This window comes from Sus scrofa, chromosome 18 (genome assembly GCF_000003025.6).
Source record: "Sus scrofa isolate TJ Tabasco breed Duroc chromosome 18, Sscrofa11.1, whole genome shotgun sequence".
In the NCBI taxonomy this organism is placed as follows: Eukaryota; Metazoa; Chordata; class Mammalia; order Artiodactyla; family Suidae; genus Sus; species Sus scrofa.
In genome coordinates, this window is record NC_010460.4 from 35,329,154 (window position 1) to 35,347,728 (window position 18,575).

Sequence of the window (18,575 nt, forward strand, 5' to 3'; positions counted from 1 at the left end):
TTTCTCATTTGACAATATGTTAGGGACGATTTAAATGTTGTGTGGCTTAGGTTAGCTTTGGCCAGGTTTCTCAATGGTGGTACTCTTAACATTGGGGTCAGATAATTCTTTGTTGGAGATGGAGGGTGGTGGGAGGTTGTCCAGTTCATTGGAAGATGTTCAGCCTCTACTCACTAAATACCAGTAGGCCTTCCTTCCCAACTGTGACCACCAAAAATGCCTCCACATAGGATCAGATGTTTCCAGTGGGGCAGAATCATCTCTGACTGAGAACTACTGGGATAGGTAATGCTGTGGTAACAAAACTCTCCACATTTCAGTAATTTAACACATGTACTTATTTCTCCCTCATGCAAAATCTGCAATGAGTCCAATAGTTCTCAAGGTTAGCTTCCTTCTAAGTTGTAGGACCCAAGTGGATTGTACCATGTAGAAATACCAACTGGCTTTCAGATAACTATTGCAGGGAAGAGAGAATGCTTCTGTTCATGGGACTCCCATCATTTTGCTCACCATGTGCTAGGCAGAACACAACTTCTTTTAACTGCAAAGGTACTAGAGAAACGAGATGTTTAGTGATCAATAAATGTTTCTGCTTCACTTCTAGACAACAAGTATCACTGCTCTAAAGCAGTTCTAAAATTCTGCTGGGCAGATACTATGAAAATCCTTTACCTTAGGAGTGTGGGAAGGCCAGTGATTAGGCTCCTGGAGTTGCTCTTAAATCTGAGGCTTCCAGACTCCACTTATAATTAGTTGTTGGTTTTTTTCCCTGCCCCATTTTTCTTGCACACACTTGAAATGAGTGTTAAGGTTTTTCTCTTTCTGAAAATTGCATACCTTTGTCAGTCTAGTATCTGATGATGGAGAATTGTGGAGCCAAGGGTTGTTTTCAGTGTTGAAAAATTACAGGCTTTTTAAGGCAAAACTCTTGACTTTTTTTTTTGGGCAGTATAGCTCTCTGATAATTTTAAAAGACTTCCTATCTTTCAGATTACTCTATTCCATGTACCAGTAGCCTCATCTATAATAATCTATAATAGTCCTTCCATCTGTTTTATTTCTTTGTTTTCCTGACTTCAAAGGTCTTTCTCAGTTTAATAGTGTATCATGTGAGACTGTCTGGAAGAGGAAGTAGGAAGGTCACACCTATTAAGTTTTTAAGATTGATATTTACTTGCATTATTCCAGAAACAGACAAAAGGTTTCTGAGTCAGGGACATATTAATTATTACTTTTAGCATTAACTACATTGGTTCTCTTTACCTGAGTCCTTCGCTATCTTGGGTGATATGATAAAAGTCAGATAAAGGTCACCTTAATGTACTTGGATCTCTAAGGGAGGAACCTAAAAATATGAAGCTAAGAGTTTATATAAGACAACTATGCCTCTTCTCCTGAGAGAGAGTAATCTTTAATATGTAAACAAAATATCCTTGGTTCATACTCTCCAGGATGTAAATAAACATCTAGAGGCATGGGAGTGGGATTAGGCAAGCCTCTTGCAGTTTATAGCCCCTGGAATATCTCTGTGGCCTCAGATCTCATTCCTTTTGATAGACAACACATACTTCTGGGGAGGTAAATCTTTAATCCCTCCCTGAAGTATATTGTTTATTCTGCTATCTTTTAACTTCCGAGTCTTTTCCTTAACTCAGGTTTCAGCAAAATGCATTTCAAAAATCTTAACATGAAAATGTCCACTTCTTGATAATGCCTTGAGCCTAATTTTAGACTCCAAACTTTTCAATTTGCTGATATATTTTACTGAGCATTATTCACACAAAGTACGTTTTTGCAACTTAACAAAAATAATAGCTTTTTATTGAAAGAACTATTCAGTTACAAATGTCAGAGCTATTTATAATTTCCAAGAAATTAGAGGAGAAAAGGTTTGTATAATGATAGTTAAATTTCTAAATATGTTAGTACTTCCACTGTATATTTTACCATAATTGCTGTATTAATGTAGCAAATCTTGATAAATGTACACTGGTTATGATATTATTTACCATATTAATTTCATAGTCTCAGTTATGTTAGATTAATAAGAAGGTCTAGTCTACATTTTGAGTTATATAAACTCTTTCTTTTCCAGGAAAAGTTTGTATATAGGCTAATGTGTATTGTCTGATTATTAAAATTATTCAGTTGTGGAGTTCCCGTTGTGGCTCAGGGGAAATGAATCTGACTAGCATCCATGAGGACGAAGGTTCAATCCCTGGCATTGCTCAGTGGGTTAAGGATCCGGCATTGCCATGAGCTGTGGTGTAGGTTGCAGACACGGCTCAGATCCCAAGTTGCTGTGGCTGTGGCACAGGCCTGCAGCTGCAGCTCTGATTCAACCCCTAGCCTGGGAACTTCCATATGCTGTGGGTGTGGAAGACTGTCTAAAAAAAAGACAAAAAGTTAAAATTAAGTTGTATTTTGAATTAGCTTTACATTCCACATAACTGAATAAAAAATTATGTAATCTTTTCTAAAAAAAATGTTTTATATCACATCTGAAACATGATTTAACATACGATCACATCTAAGAGAAAAGCTTCATTTCCCCATAATATCACATTTGGTAAAATTTTCCCTGATGTGAATTCATTGATATATGTTTTGATTTATCTTTGAACATATTCACACTTTCAAATTTCATAGTGTTATACCACTATTTTAATTCTCTTGTTCACAAGTGATTGCATTTTGCATTCCTAGGCATTATCACCAGTATGACTCAATTCCTCTGGGCCTTCAGCCCATTGCCCCCTCTCCTCCCATATCGGGCATCACCCTTTCCTGTGATGGGCATATTGTGAGGGTGTGTGGCACTCCACTGTGTACCATTAAGGTCTGCCCTACAGTCACCTGTTCTGCACCACAACAGCCTAATGATCTAGGCAACATATTTTTGGAACTTCCCAGGAGGACAAAGATGTGGTATGAGCAAGAAGGGACAATGCAGAAAGGGTAGTTGCTTGTCAAAAAAAAAAAGATTTTCTGAAAAGAACCATGGAATAGTGGTTTTACTCCCAATCCCTATGTGTCTGCACTACATTTCTCCTACTGGAAATTTCCAGAGCTGTACATAATACCCATTTTTCTTAGACTCAAGTACCATTAGATGTGCTTTGATAATAGGCTCAAGCAATACAGAGGCCTGTATTAAAACCTGGGCCAACTGCAGACCCCTCTCTTCCTCCGGTTTCCACTCAAAACTGTTAACCTTAAGGGTTACTCTGTAAATTGGTGAGAATAGCACATTCCAATGTGGTACACTTCCTCTCAAGAATCCAAATGACCTCTAAACAAGACAGTGTACCTCTTTTTTAATAGCAAAAAAGTGAAAATGTAGCCATTTATTTTTCATTTTGGAGGGAATATTCCAATAACTAGATCCTGGAAATATCAAGTAATTAACCCCTGAATTTTCATACGGTTTATCTCCGCCATTTCCTAACGTGTCTGAATATATCACCTAGGGTAATCCTTGCTTCCTAATCATCAGGTCCAATTATCACGTTATCAGTGTAGTGAAGAAATGTACTCTGAAGGATTTCAGTAAGACCCAAACCTAGACAGACTAGACTTTGGTAGAGAATGGAAGAGTTATTCGACTCTAAACAACTTTCAACTCTTTGGGACAAAAGCCGACTTCCCTTCGAGTTTCTTCACAAGTGCTGAAGAGGAAAAAAAGCATTGTCAATCAATAGCTGCACAGTAGGTACCTGCGCCACGGACCCAGAGGGGAGGTGCGCTCGGCCTCTCGGTGCTCGCTTGCTCGAGTCTGGGCTGGACGGTGGGGCCTGCAGCGAGGACAGAAGTGTGCAGAATTGCGGCCAAGCTGCCAGAGACGTAGAGGGGTAGCCGGCTTCCTGGACATCTCCCTGTACGACGTCAGTGCGTCAACTTCCCGTCGCGCGCGGCTGACGCACTAGCCCCTAATGTGGGTGGGGCCACGCTGCACCTGCGCACAGTCGCTTGACCATGTGCTACCTACCTGACTCTACCCGGCCGCCCACTTCTTCGTCCAGGACTCTCCTTTAGCCTCGCCCATCACCTGGCTGGGAAGAACAACAGGTGTATGTATGCCAGCTGTAACCTTCAAAACACACATAGTAATGCCCTACTACTCGTAAGAAACGGGGTCAAGGAAGAAATGGAGGCTTTTCCAGAAAGTGCTAGCCGAATAGCAGAAGCGAGGCTTTTTAACCCATGTCAATATACATTTTAAAAAGATTGAATTAAAAAAAAAAAATCGAAAAGCGGAAAAAAAAAAAAAAAAGCGTAGTCGACATTTGGAAATGAGAGCGCTAAAGCCGTTATGCGGACAGAGACATTACTCAGTAACACCATCAGCTTCAATGTCAGCTCTTTTTTCTCGCCTCTGAAGCGCACAGTGCTGAGAGACCCTATCTAATTCTTACTGTGGGAACTTCGCAACTGCCCTGGCATAATGTTGGCTGTACTCAATCTAAACTTTGTGTACACCAAGTTTCTAGCGCAAAATCAACTGTCGGTGCGCTATTTGTTGTTTAAAAAAGGAAAGAAAATACGTAAGGCCATTAGGCAAGCTCTCTTCTGGGACTGCTGTTATAATTCAGATTGAGCTCTTTTGAGACACAATATGTTGTGGTGGGGGTTCAGTGTCTTCCCCAGCAAAGAGTCTGCCCTTGACCCGGGAAGCCTGGGCCTCAGATGCCTACTCAGGCTGGCTGTGGAGAACCAGGGAAGCTGATAAATTGTGTCTCAGACGCTAGTACATACATGCTTGGAACACCTCCGTTGTGTCACGTGTTCTACTGCCCTAAATGGCTTCACGCATCCTCACCTCCCAGGTTCTGGAAGAAGAATGCAGAGAAAACATCTATCCCAGCCGCAATGCCAGGTACCAAAGGCTTTGATAATCTGTTTAAATGAAGACACTGTTTCTAGAATAGCCGCTGTCATTAGGATAATCAACTGACTAAGCTTATAATAGCACGTAGTTATTTGCTGAGATCTAGCTGCTCTCTACTGGTGGCTCTTAGCGCTCCAAATCCACAGGTGTGTGGTATAGCTATGGTTTACTGTTCTGGTAAAAAGAGAGAGGAAATTCTAGGGGATTTCATGTTATTTTTCTTTTATTCCATGAGGTAGAGAGCAAGTATGTGGATTCTGCCACTTGCTGAGTAGATCTATTTAAATTATATATTCAGAAAATGGAATATAATCACAGTATGGGTCCTTGGGATACAGACTTGAGTGAAAACACCATTCATCAAATGACCACCACCTGCCTCCTTTTGGCTTGCAAAATATGGTGGCGTTTGGGGCCTCAAAGGATAAACACTAATTTGGGGCCTTTATTTAATAAATTTTTAAAGACCTAGATATCTCACCTTTCCTATGTACCAGTCACCAAAGTAAATGGTGGTAAATACCTTTGGGCAGACTGAAGAGGTTTATAGTATATGTGTGTGGCAGTTATTGAGTCATTCCTCAAGGGAAACTAAACGCGCCCACCCCCACCCAATCAATCAAGATCTTTAGGTCTAAACTGTCTTACATCTATAAACTAAGTGGCTATGACTTCAGTTGTGACTCAAGTTTAGTTTTTGGCCACCAGACCCATTTTTTGTTTTTTTCTTGTTATGTAGATGAAGTAATGTCTTGGTCTGTTCAGGTTGTATGGCAAAATACCAATAGACTGGCAATACACAATATACATTTATTTCTCACAGTTCTGAAGGCTGGAAGCCCAGGATCAGGGTGCCAGCCTAGCTGGGTTCTTGTGAAGGCTGTCTTCCAATTTATAGACTTCTCATTATGTCCTAGCATGGTAGAAAGGGCAAAGGGCCTTTCTTGGGTCTCTTTTATAAACACATTAATGTCATTCATGAGGGTTCCACTCTCCTGATCTAATCGCCAAAACCCCCACCTCCTAATACTATCACATTGGATATTAGGATTTCAACATAATAACTTTTGACAGACACAAATATTCATATTATAGCAAGTAATATTTATTAGACTGCCCATATATTTCATTTCTAAAGACATCATGATCAGTTACACATGGATAAATAAAACCCCAAAACTCGATATTCAAAACATTCACATTACAACTTCATCCTTGAGGCATGTTTTGGTAATTACCACTTCTCACTGGAAGTCCTGCCACTTGTCCATTGATATTCTGGGAAATCATCTTTTACTTCGAACTCAGGATATTCAAAACTTACACTTGCCATTTCATTCTGTAAACTCTACAATGCAGAACTATTCCCTCTTGACTAGTGCTTTTAAATAAGAATTATGTGACAGAAACATACAGCACCCCTTAGTATCTTAAAACACTTGGATTGGCAGACCTTTACAATCAATCACAGATGGTCATTTAATTAATTGCAATACCACAGAATATCATGGAGTACCAGCATCCTGTTGTATTAAGAAGGAACCCAGCTCTGTTTTCAGGGCCAAGGTCAAAAATAATTGTCCTAGAATTTCATTTAGAGGGCTCGCTTTGTAGGACTCCTTCAAGTACCAGCACCATATCATTCAGAATTCAGAAAGGATAGCAGAAACCATACTAAGTATCTCAAAAGAGAGAGTTAAATATAGGGAATTGGTTAGCAGGTGTTGCAGCAATTAAAACATCAAACAGCAAAAAAGTAAAGAAACACAAAGGTAAGAACTGCAGGAGCTGTTGCTACCCATACGGTAGAACGACCAAAGAGAAAAGATTGGTTGTCATTATCAAACCTGAATGCTCAGAGAAGAGGCTCAACAGATTTAAGACTCTAATCTCTTAGAAAGGGACACAACTTAGCTGCTCTTAGTACTTCAACAGGAGCTCAGAGGAGGCAATTTATGGTGCTGGCTTTGTCTCTTGCAACGAGTGCTATTTGTATGGATTCTGCTGGTAACCTTTGAGAGAGTACAATGAAGCTGGTTCTGAAAGAACTTAAAAATACTGGCTACTGGCACCAATTGCTGAGATGAGGAAACATTACTGAGACAATGCTGCTGGTAACAGCAAGCTCACAGAAAGAAGCAAATCCTTTTTATCTTTCTCCTTATCACCTCCTTTGAGTACGCCATTTACCAGAACCTAACAGAAAGCCAAGTGATAAATAAATGTAGTCTGCAGAGTCCCAGCTCCAGAATCACAGAGAAGAGCAGAGAAGTGTTGAGTTGGGGCTCAGAGGCAATAACTAGAGTGGCCACTTTGAGTGTATCTATAGGGATTTGTTCCAGGATATATTTGCTCACTTTTGGAATCAAATATTGATTCTCCAGGTCAATTAATCTCACTGGAACTTTGTGGGTTTTTTTAAAAAGTTTTTTTCTTTGTAAACATTTTTTTTCTGAATTATATTTCACACCCTTTTTATGGGAGGATTCATAGGATTTTTTTTGAAAGGAAGAGGTTTTATACTCATTAAATGTGTGGGTTTATACTTTATATAGACTATCTCCATTGGCATTTTACTCTTAAAAAACATATCGCAATTTTGCTTGGTGGACACATTGAGTGATCAGGTTCTCTGGCATCTTGCTATCATCAAATCATTAACTCTCCAGACTTTCTGGGTGTCTCTGACTTGGAAATTCTCCCTCTACTGCCTTGAGCTCTTCTCCTTGCTCCTACTGAATGTCTGTTTAGTTTTATGGTAATCCACTGATAAGACTTTCCTCTAAATCTCCATTATCACCTCTCTGACCAGGTCCTTTATGAGGCCAGGATATATAATCACATTCTTGAATGTCACTGACCTCTGTGATTTGTTCATTTGTTGCTCTTCTTAAAAAATAGCAAAGACCCATGAGGGCAGAGGTGCAGGGTCACAATCCTCCCTTCCAGCTTCAAGCAGAATCCAGGTCATCATGCCCATCAAGCCAACTTTAATTTCATTTCCAAATGCATGGTGTCTAGAAGAACTGTCTTTTCTGAATGTCCAAGTCCACAGTTTATCTTTTATTTCTTCTTTTGAATTTACTAACTCTATCCTGAACTCATTGTTTTCTTGTAATATCTTGCTGTACACAAGTTAGCAATTAGCACACACTATTAAGTTTATTTAATCATCATAATCATCAGCCCAGAGTAAAAGTCCATTAGATATATAGCCTTTTTCAAGCTATCAAGTCTTCAATTTTTATCATGTTTTGCTACTGCACAGCATGAATCTGTATCTCACTGCTCTCTGGAAATAGTTTTCTCACTGCCTTCCACTTGAAAAAGTCAGTGTCACAAATTTTAGGTTTTTTTTTTTTCTCAGAACAGTGTCCTACTTTTGCCATAACAGTTTTTATTAGTCAGCTTAGTCTAGTCTCTATGAGGGTAATTAATAAATCCCCTGATTTCCCTAACAGCACATTTAAGTTTGTTTCTTGCTCTCACAAAATCTTTTGTGGGTCCTGTAGCTATTTTCCAAGTAGTGACTCAGTGATTTAGAAAACAATTGTCTTGCAGACATGCTGTTTGGAATATGTAGTTTCCAGGTCATTCTAGGTCAGGGGTAGGGGAAGCTGGGTGATTACACACTGAATTTTTTTTTTACCTCACCTGCAAAAAGCATGTGGAAGTTTCTGCGCTAGGGATCCAATCCGTGCCAGAGTGATGACCCAAGCCATTGCAGTGACAAAACTGAATCCTTAACCTGCTACACCACAAGAGAACTCCTACACACTGGATCTTAAATGCTTTAACATGGGCATTTCACCAGTGACTCTGCTTACTACCCATTATCCATAATTAGTCATAGGCCCTGGCCTAACTTAAAGGGTGTTGGGAAATGTGGGGGACACGTGGATATACTGGAGGAGCACATGGGTGTATGGGGAGCAGTAAATGCAGATATCAAATGAACGTTGATATTCATGATCATTCTTAAATGGATCTTAGATAACTCAGGATGGTTAAGTTCCTCAATGATAGAAATTTAAATTGTTTCCAAACTTCGAGTATTAAAAAATGCTTATGTGGACATTCTTGCTTAAAACTCTCTCTATTCTTACTGATGCATCTCCTAAAGATATATTTTTATTGATGGAACTTCCAGGATGAAAGGCACTTAAATTTCCTATGTGCACTATGTGGGATAGATAGTTGTATGTCTATAATGCTGGGTATTTTCAGTCTTTTTATATTTGTTAATCTGAGAGATAAGAAGCAATATTTTATTATTTTTATTTATATTTATTTAGCTTATGTTTGTGTTCTGCTACCTTTTAGATTTCTTTATTTTTAAATTTCTATTTTTGCCCCTTGTGCCAATTTTTGTTTTAAAGTAAAAGTCTTCGTTATATTTTGCAATTGGCTTATACTATGACACCCTGATGCCATAGTGAAAAAAAATGCCTAATAGTCATAACTTTTTGTTCTTTATGTCCCTTTTATGGGCAGTTGGAGGCACTGGTTCTATAGCTGATCATCATTAGGATTCTTTCTTAGCTTCACTCTGTCTACCTTTCCCCAGATGGGTAAGAAAAAATTATCTCTCAGCCTGGCCTTGGTCTTAGATACTAGTATGGATGCACTAGATTATGGGATAAAATAACCCTGTGCTCCATAAGTCTTGAAGAAACGGTGGGGTTTTTTTGTTGGGTTGTTTCTTTTCTTTTCTTTTTCGGATAAATTTCAAATGTTTTTAGGACGTATTATCCATCCTTAATAGAGCAAAATTATATTATTTCAGTTATTGGTCTATATCTTTTGGTGACAATATTTCATTAATATTGAAAAATTCTTAGAAATCCAAAAATGTACTTAATACAAATGGGGGCCTATTCTCTTTTTAAGATTATTTGTTAAAGTAGTATCCATATTTAGCCTTTACCTATCAAACATAAAAAATGGATATCCTAGCATACTCTGTCGCAGATAAGAGCTCTGATACTCTTTTAATTTTACCTTTTATTTATTTAAATTCTTTGTCTCGTTCATAGTTTATTACTTAATGTTGGAGTTCATATATTTTAATAAAATGTGTCTAGATGTTAAAAAAATAGATGTCTTTTTGATATAAAACTGTTTCTTTTAAAAATAAATGCATATCCTGCTGTAGATAGTTTTTACGTTTTCAAAATTCAACTTTTCAGTCATCAGATTAGTTTACTGAAAGTACCTAGGAGGTACACCACACTGTATTTTAAAAGAGCTATTGAAGGAATGACTTGTAATTTAGCAAGTATATTATATAAGAGTTTTGATAGAGAACTCTGGGAATATCTCTGGTCAATTTCATTCAAAATTATGAGACTTCTCACTTATATGAAATAGAGATGAAAAAATAATGGCTGATATTAGATGCCAATCACACACACAGATGTCCAGCCATCCTTCTGTTTCCAGAAGAATCTGCTATGCCTTCCTAACTCAAGAAATGATTCTGTGCATTTCAACTCACTTTAATATGCATATCTTCCTTTTTTTCTCTTTGTGATTTTATTGTAGTTTCACATACAATTACTTACATTATTTAAAAATAATGTAGATTTCATTTCTTTGGCAAAGCCGAAGAAGAAATGTTATGGGGTCAATGTAGCCACCCCCCACTGCCATAGGCATTATATTCTGATTGGTATAAAGGTCAATCTAATTCTAATATAAATCTCCTAAGATACTGCATTTTAACAATTCAGGTGATTAGACACAGAAGTTTTTATGCTCTTTTAGGTACCTCAATTTCAAATATTAGCAAGGAAATAGTGTCATCCATTAACTTTTGCTCTATACTTATAAAAAAAAATGCCCACAATACTTCTACAGAATTTTTTTTCTTAGATCATAGATTTAGCTCACTTATGTATCATGCTTATTTTTGCCAGACCTAATTTTGATGGACTCTTTTGTATGTTTGAACACCTATGGTGCTATTTTGTCACATATTTTTTAACCAAGTAGAACATACACCCAAATTGGACAGGTCTATATTCAGAGAAAATGATATATTCTTGTGTACACTATAAAACACATATTGGTAGCCTGGGGAAATTTTTTTTTTTGTCATCTTGAGAAAAATCATGTGATTCCTTTAGTATTGATGAGGAGGTAGAATTTGTTTGTGTGTGTGTATCTCCAGATGATCGTTAATAACATACTTTCAAGTACTAAGGCTGTGTAATTCCATTATACTATAGTTTTCTAATACTCAAGTCTTACTAGTTTTGGACAAAGTCATCTCCCTCTGAGGCCCATATGCTAGTGATAAGTCATATAAAAGCTCCCATTTAGACTTTCTGAGCTTTCCTAGAAATAGAGGCCAGAACAACTTCTAGTAAGGAACTGCATTTCATTACCTTTATACTTTATCTTTTTTTTCTACAAGAGGTAACATCTTCTTAGGGAAGGTGCATAGGATGGAGATTTGTTATTGGTTATGTTTGTTTAAGCTCTGATTTTTAGGCACAAGGCTTTTGGTGTGTTTCAAACTCGCCCAAATGACATGTGGTTTGGAAAGAAAAAAGGTCATGAATAAAGAGTCAAGAGTGGTTCTGTAGAGATAGTGACCTGCCTACACTGCCTTATCTCCCTCTAGTGTGAATTATAGTCCACCCACTAGCACAACTGCCAGGACCAGCAGTCAGGTAGAATCTGACAAGAGCAATGGCCTCTCTGTTTTTCAGAAGGGGATGGGACTTAAGGCTTAGGACTTGGTTCTCCATTGGGGCTGATTAAACTCTGATATGATAGTGGAGAACTCTGAGGCAAGAGTCAAAACTGTGGTTATTGAGGAAAAAATTGGCTGACCCCTGAGAGGAAGGGCAGCACTATCTTGCATGAGTAGTCATGAGAGGAAGACTTGCTAGTCTCCTTGCACCTTAAGGATTTACAGAAGATGGGAACCTATGCTTTAACCCATCTGTACCCTGAGGCATGCAGGCCACAGGTTTTCAGAGGATGAGAGAATGGCAGTTTACCAGCTGTCAAATCGCCACTTCACAGAGGCAGAAACTGAGAAGTCAAAGAAGGAGAAAAAGGAAGGAATGAATGGAAGTTTTGTTGCTTTAACCTGCAGATAAGAGTATTGATTACGCCCAATGCCTATAATGTGAAGCATTTCAGCATCTTGACCTCAGGTAACTAGAACCTTTTGTATACATAGGAGAAGAAGACATCCAGAACAGTTCACTCTTGTTGAGATAGAATCATGAAGGAGACAACAGGAATTTTAACAGAAAATAATTAGATACATAAACATTAGACATAAGATGACATTAAAAGATGACCTTAGATCCTGATATATTTAGAGATGAAGGGATATGATGTCTGGGACTTGTTATAAAATAAACAGTCCAGTTGGGTGAAGAGATAGTGGGTGTGAGTTTCAGGGAGGAAAATTGGCCATGAGCTAGTAGTAGGTGAAGCTAGGTGGTGCGTATGTGGGGGTAGGAGGAGGAGGTGTGTATTTTATTATGGTGGTCTTTTTATACAATCTATGTATAAATTTGAAAATTTCTGTAATATTACATTGAGAAATTATCTTGAAGGATAGGATGATCACTACTAAAAGAACCAATTTAAAGGCCTGGAAAATGAAATCGAAAAAATAACTAAAATTTCAGGATGAAAATACTAGAAAATTGAAATGGTGAAGAAAAAGATTAGAGGCTGGGGAAAGTGTTGGATAATAGAAATTTAGAAGGAGAATAATGAATACATGGAGGAATAATAATAATTAAAGAATTGACAAAGGAGGAGTTCCCGTCGTGGCGCAGCAGAAGCAAATCTGACTAGAAACCATGAGGTTGCAGGTCCCATCCCTGGCTTCACTCAGTGGGTTAAGGATCTGGCGTTGCGGTGAGCTGTGGCGTAGGTTGCAGACGTGGCTCAGATCTGGTGTTGCTGTGGCTGTGGCACAGGCTGACAGCTGCAGCTCCGATTCAACCCCTAGCCTGGGAACCTCCATATGCTGCCACAGGTGTGGCCCACAAAAGACAAAAGACAAAAAAAAAAAAAAAAAAAAAAAAAAAAAGAATTGACAAAAGAGATTTTCTATAGTTTGAAGAATGATTTTGTTTGTTAATTGAAAGGACTTAATAGGTTCCAGGCAGGATTGATATAAAAAGACATACTTTGGTATAGCATGGCAAAGTTTCTGACTCAGAAAATTCTTTTTTTTTTTGAAATTTCTTGGGCCGCTTCCACAGCATATGGAGGTTCCCAGGCTAGGGGTCTAATCGGAGCTGTAGCCACCGGCCTACACCAGAGCCACAGCAACGTGGGATCCAAGCCGCGTCTGCAACCTACACCACAGCTCACGGCAACGCCGGATCGTTAACCCACTGAGCAAGGGGAGGGATCGAACCCGCAACCTCATGGTTCCTAGTCGGATTCGTTAACCACTGCGCCACGACGGGAACTCCAAGAAAATGGAAAATTCTTATAAGGCTTCAAATAGAAGAGAAAAGTTACATATAAAGAAAAAATATCAAACTTAAATTGGACCTCTTCTCTTTAATTTTGAAAGCTAAAAGCACAGTGTAATAACTTCTGCCGACTAGTGAAAGAAAAGGACTACAACTTAAGAATCTTGCACGTGGATGAGATATAATTCACCTGTCTGGGAAAAAAGAATGATAAGCAAGGAGAAAGAAAGATAAGCAAAGACTCAGAGTATATAAGACCCACATAGTACATCTGAAGCAAATCCTCAAGCAAGAACCAACAAATGATGAATGGATCACAGCAGATGACTTAGGAGAATGGAAGGCAAAGAAGGGAAGAAACATTAGTGAGGCTAAGTGAGGATTCTGAAAGTAGAGGAGGCATGGTGCAAAGCAAACCCAGTAAGAGTCTGCAATGAAAAGCACTATCTCAGTGAACCAAGGATTGAGGGTGAGGGGAAAAAGCCAATGAAGTAAGACCCAGCAAAGGTCTCTTCTGACACTGGGTTCGGGTGGGGTGGGGGAAGTACTGACAACCCAAGTCTCATCTTATTGGGCGGGAGAAGCAATTTGGGAATAGAACCCTGATTGGGGAAAAAGTTATCATCTTATTTTCATATAAAAGTAGAGAGATAGATATTCCTTAATTAGTCTTCAGAATTAGAAGGTAACTATTGCAGGAAAAATATAAATCTCCAAAGTAACAAGAGGGAAAGAGGATGGTATAATAATTCTATAAAAACAAGCAAAAGTAAAAAAAGGAAGAGGAAAAAACCTATCAATGTATATAAATAGTAAACATAAAGTAAGATCAAGAAATAAAATTAAATCTATCCTTACACTAAATGTGATATAATCTACATTTTTCTGTTAAAACAGATACTGTGAAAATAATTAGAAAATGTTCATTAAAGATGAATACGCTTAAAGTCATAATGTGTGAAAGTAAAAGAACAGGCCAGCAGATAGTAGAAAAATACAAAAAAAATTTAAAAGGCCAGCAGATAGTAGAAAAATACAAAAAAATTTAAAATGAAACAAGTGACATCATTTATTACACACAAGTTTGTTTCTTTGTTTGTTTCTTTCTTTCTTGGCCATGCCTATGGAATGCAGAAGTTCCTGGGCCAGGGCTCAAACCCATGGCACAGCAGAGGTCCAAGCCACTCAAGTCACAATGCCGGATCCTTAACTCACTGTGCCACAAGAGAATTCCACACGTTTCATTTTTAAGGGCAAAAGCACCAAACAACTGAACAGCATAAAAGGAACTTTATGTAATAATAAAAGAAAAAAATTATAGACTATAAGTTATTTTCATATATATTTGCGTGCTTTAGAAAATTAAGCAGTTAAATTTATATGGTAGCAGTGATTTGAAATTGCAAAGTAAATTTAATAGTGTTGCTAATGTAAGAGGATTAGTTTAGGTGTTATAAAGAATATATATAAAGAGAGAGGACTGAGAAATTTGCATCCTACCAAAAGAATATAAACCCTTATCATACAGACATGAAAACTGTACGAAAAATTGGTCTCGGTTATAAACTAAATCAAAACAAGTTTTTAAAAGTAGGGAGCTACAGCTGGCATTTTTGTAATTTAATAAAGATAAAATGAAATAATGATAAAATATTTTACTACTCAAGTATTAGGAATCAATAGTCTCATTTAAATCTTGGGTCAAAGAGGGAAAAAAAAAGAACTTAAATTTGAGGCCAAATAAAAACCAGGTGGAGGAAAAAAACACTTTTCATGCTCAAACCTCTGATATAGCCACAGTTTACACTATAACCAGATGGAATTTATAGTTATAAATTCATTTATTTATTTGCCAACAGATACGCATTGAGCACCACCTGTAGGTCAGGAGACTTTCCTGTCGTGGTGCCGTAGAATAGAATCTGACCATGAGGTTGCGGGTTCGATCCCTGGTCTCGCTCAGTATGTTAAGGATCTGGCGCTGCCGTGAGCTGTGGCAGCAGCTCGGATGACCTGTGTGGTTGCAGCTTGGAGCCACTGTTGCTGTGGCTGTGGTGTAGGCCGGCAGCTATAGCTCCGATTGGACCCCTAGCCTGGGAATCTCCATGTGCTGCAGGTGAGGCCCTAAAAAGAAAAAAAAAAAAAAAAAGGGCAGAAGAGAATGATGACTCTGTCCTCCTTGTGTTTTCATTTTAGTGAGAAGAAAAATAATAGAAATAAAAAATACACAAGTTTGTAAACTAAAAATGAGGCAAGAGAATTGTATAGAGCAGAAAAGAAATGTATTTTAGTTTAGGTGTTAACAAAGTATAAGGGCTCACAGTATTTATTTTGAGAACTTACCAGAAAAGCCCCAAGCAAGTAGGGAAAGAAATAAGGCTGAAATTAATTTAAAAGATAAACATGCAAATAGTAAAAATAATGATATCATTATGGGAAAGGATATTAAATGACACATACCAATTTTTACTTTGGAGCAGGATGGGTGTGCAGTGGTGGTGGAGTATGCAAATATACATTTAGTGTTAAACATATTTCCAGTAAAGAGACTAAATGAGTGAGTGTGTATGTGTGTGTGCTGGTAAGAAAGGATAAAGATTTCTACAAGGAATTGCTTTTATATTCACTGATTATAGGCCAGTGCATACAACTCTCCTTTCTTTTCAATAGAACATGTTATTACAGGGAATGGTGATGATGGTGACGATGATAGTAGTCAGAATAACAGGGCAACACTGTCGATAAAGTGCTGATGCTATGGATGCAGGGTTCTTAGTTAATTACATTTACTATCTCTTATTAATAATGTATAGATCCTATTTTCTAAAGGAGCAAACTGAGGGAGTTCCCGTCGTGGCTCAGTGGTTAACGAATCTGACTAGGAACCATGAGGTTGTGGGTTGCTCAGTGGGTTAAGGATCTGGCATTGCCGTGAGCTGTGGTGTAGGCTGCAGACACGGCTCGGATCCCTAGTTGCTGTGGCTGTGGTGTAGGCCGGCGGCTACAGTTCCAATTAGACCCCTAGCCTGGGAACCTCCATATGCCGTGGGAGCGGCCCTAGAAAAAGCAAAAAGACAAAAAAATAAAGTAAAATAAATGAGCAACCTGAGGCCGAAAGAGTTAACTTTCTAAGCCTTAATTTTACCTACATAAGAGTACTAAGAGTAGTACTCTTGCCTTGGGGTGGTTAGGTTAGACCACATTGAAATTAACTGCCAAATCTCCCTGGCATAATGCAGTTTAGGTCTCCTTCCTGTGCATGCTACTTGAGCACTGTGATTTGGCGGGGTGCTCTGCACCCCGCAGTCACAGAGCAACCTAAACTAAAGGAAGGACCAGCATCTTGACCTTCTCATTGGTGGGAGCAAAAGTCAACATGGAGCTTCCACTCATAAATGATTCATTCTGTCCAGTAGTCCACAAGTGGTCACCTAGCCTTGCCTAAGTACAAAGGGGCTGTGTGTGTCTAGGAAGAGGAAGAGAACCATTTATTTATGAACACTAATAGTTATGTCACAGCACTTAACAAGAGCTGTGTAAAGCACTTTGCATAGCAGCTATCACATAAGAAGCTATTCAGCAGGCGATATAGACCATCATAATTATAAATACTGCCGGCTTAGAATCGGATCACTTAACTTCATTGAACCAAAAGACATGTATTTGAATGTGGAGAAGAGTCATAAATATTATCAGAAATTAGGGAAGGTGGTCTATAGAATTATATCTATATTTTAAAATGGAGATTATGAAGGGGAAAGAGATGCAGAGTTTTTTGCTCACTGATAATAATAGGTAAAACTAGTTTCTCAAAAATGTATACACTTTGCTTAGGTATACATAAAATAAGCAAGTTTCTGGTAGAACGGAAAGAACCACAAATACATGCTTCTCTTTGTTTACTTCTCAAAAACTCAAAATAGCAGGACAAATTAAAATGTGAAGAAAAGTCTCAAGGGAAGAAGTAGAGTCAAAAGTTTAATTTAGTAAAATAGGTATTTACAGTTACAGAAATAATAAGTATATACTATAGAAACAAAGATTAAATAAGAAAACTGCTAATAAAAATCTTTCACCGTTCCTTTCATGGCTCAGTGGTAAAAGAACCCAGCTAGTATCCATGAGGATGAGAATTCCGTCCCTGGCCTCGCTCAGTAGGTTAAGGATCCATCGTTGCCGTGAGCTGTGATGTAGGTTGCAGACTTGGCTCAGATCCCCCATTGCTGTGGTTGTTGTGTAGGCTGGCCGCTGTAGCTCTGTTTTGACCCCTAGCCTGGAAACTTCCATATACCGTGGGTGCAGTTCTAAAAAAAAGCAAAAAGAAGAAAAAAACCTTTCTACAGGATGGGACAAAATAATTAGAGATGTAAGAGACAGATGAAAGCAGCAGACTCATATCTGAGTTGGTATGACTAAAACAAGACGGTGTGAAACTTGAACAAAAAACAGCTAGGTTGGGATGTCGATAAAAAAAGAAAAGGTTTTGGAAAACTTAGTTCCTTCTGGAGCTTTTGCAGACAAAAATTTATATATTTTTTACAAGATGGAGGCAGGGATTTAATTAGCTCGCTATTAATCAAAGGATGACGACAATTTAACAAAGAAATTTAGGAAGCTCCAGGATTGAGCCAGGAGATAACGCCAGGGAAAGAGGATGGGGGGTAGGGTACTGTATGCCTTTGGGCCTCACGGCAAAGCTCTACACAAATCAGAACAGACCTTTGACTACCTTCTTCAACTGCATGTGAGAGAAAGGGGAGATTTCTTGCACAGTAAAGCAAGGCCTGTTAAACAAAGGCATGCTAGTGATATTTAATAGTAGTGGTAGGAAATATTAGAAATGGGAGTAGTCACTGTATTACAGCTGGGAATTAAAGATTTTTCAAGACCTTCTTCTAAGATTGGGGAAAAGAAATGAGGGACTGACACATTAAAGATGCAGTTCTTTATCGAATTTAGAGGAATCGCAAATCATACCAAAGGAGGAGTTCCCTCTGTGTCACAGTAAATTGATGATCTGGCTTGTCTCTATGGAGGCATCTATTTGATCCATGGCCTGGTGCAGTGGGTTAAGGATCCAGCCTTGCCGCAGCTGTGAAATAGGTCACAGCTCCAGCTCAGATTCAGTCTCTAACCCATGAACTTCTGTATTGCCACAAGGGTGGCCAAAAAAGAAAAAAATAATAATGCCAAAGGAGAAAATTGAGCAGAATTTTTACTGTGCT

The 18,575-nt window shown here is 38.3% G+C and overlaps 2 long non-coding RNA genes across 3 annotated transcripts in view; one reads left to right on the forward strand and one right to left on the reverse strand.

Annotated features, from left to right (window-relative positions):
• Nucleotides 1-4,879, reverse strand: part of LOC102167929 — an 87,474-nt gene extending 82,595 nt beyond the window's left edge. For both annotated transcript variants that reach the window (XR_309057.3, XR_002340401.1), the window contains exon 1: nucleotides 3,720-4,879. This is a non-coding gene — a long non-coding RNA (uncharacterized LOC102167929). The remainder of the gene's footprint in view (nucleotides 1-3,719) is intronic.
• LOC106506814 overlaps nucleotides 1-18,575 on the forward strand; it is a 391,532-nt gene that overhangs the window by 8,731 nt on the left and 364,226 nt on the right. The gene's annotated exons all lie outside the window — the stretch shown is intronic.